This window comes from Triticum dicoccoides, unplaced genomic scaffold (assembly GCF_002162155.2).
Source record: "Triticum dicoccoides isolate Atlit2015 ecotype Zavitan unplaced genomic scaffold, WEW_v2.0 scaffold5622, whole genome shotgun sequence".
NCBI lineage: Eukaryota > Viridiplantae > Streptophyta > Magnoliopsida > Poales > Poaceae > Triticum > Triticum dicoccoides.
This window is the reverse complement of record NW_021282158.1, coordinates 152,049-153,052: the sequence shown is the minus strand read 5'-3', so window position 1 is coordinate 153,052 and position 1,004 is coordinate 152,049.

Genomic DNA, 1,004 nt, shown 5'->3' with positions numbered 1-1,004 from the left:
GGCGGCGACTGCGTCGGGGCGGGGCGGCGACGGCGTCAGGGCGGGGCGGCGATGGCGTCGGGGTGGGGCGGGGCGGCGACGGCGAGGTGGCGGTGACGGGAGAGGAGGAGGAGAGATCGAAGTCGGGAGAGGAGGACGGCGCGCTAAGTGATGTATATATAGCAAAGACTTTGGTCCCGGTTCTTGAAACAAACCGAGACTAATGCCCCCCTTTAGTCCCAGTTGGAGCCGCCAACCGGGACCAAAGACATCTTTTCAGCAGCCCAAAGGGCGGGAAACGAAGACCTTTGGTCCCGGTTGGTGCCGCCAACCGGGACTAAAGAGGGGCATTGGTCCCGGTTAGGGCCACCAACCGGGAGTAAAGAGAGGCATTGGTCCCGGTTGGAGCCACCAACCGGTACCAATGGACCCGTCTAATTACTTTTTTATGGCAGCTGTTTTTTAGTTGATTCTTTCTGCAGCTGTTTTTTTAGTCCCATCTCGCCAAGCGAGAGGCACTCGCAGCTGTTTATAAGCCCTGAGTGCAGAGATGATGAAGAAGAGGCTCAATGCTCACCTGCACGTTGGTTAGCTTCAAGCCTTGAGGAATAGGGTAGACTGCACAAAGCTATGTGCAGTGCAGTTGACACTATTCCGAAAGGCTTGAAGCAAATTAACGAGCATTGCGCCTCTTTTTTTATTTTTAATGACTTTTTACAACTCAGAAATAAAAAGAAAAAAATAAATGTAGCAGAAAAGAAAAAAAACTATATAAAAACCACTCAGAAATAAATAGAAGAAAAAATAGTTTTGATTAACTTTACTAAAAAAATGAGCATAGATGCTTATTTTTAATGACTTATTACAACTCAGAAATAAAAAGAAAAAAATAAATAAAGCAGAAAAGAAAAAACTATATAAAAAACTACTCAGAAATAAATAGAAGAAAAAATAGTTGTGATTGACTTTAATAAAAAATGAGCATAAATGCTTATTTTTAATGACTTATTACAACTCAGAAATAA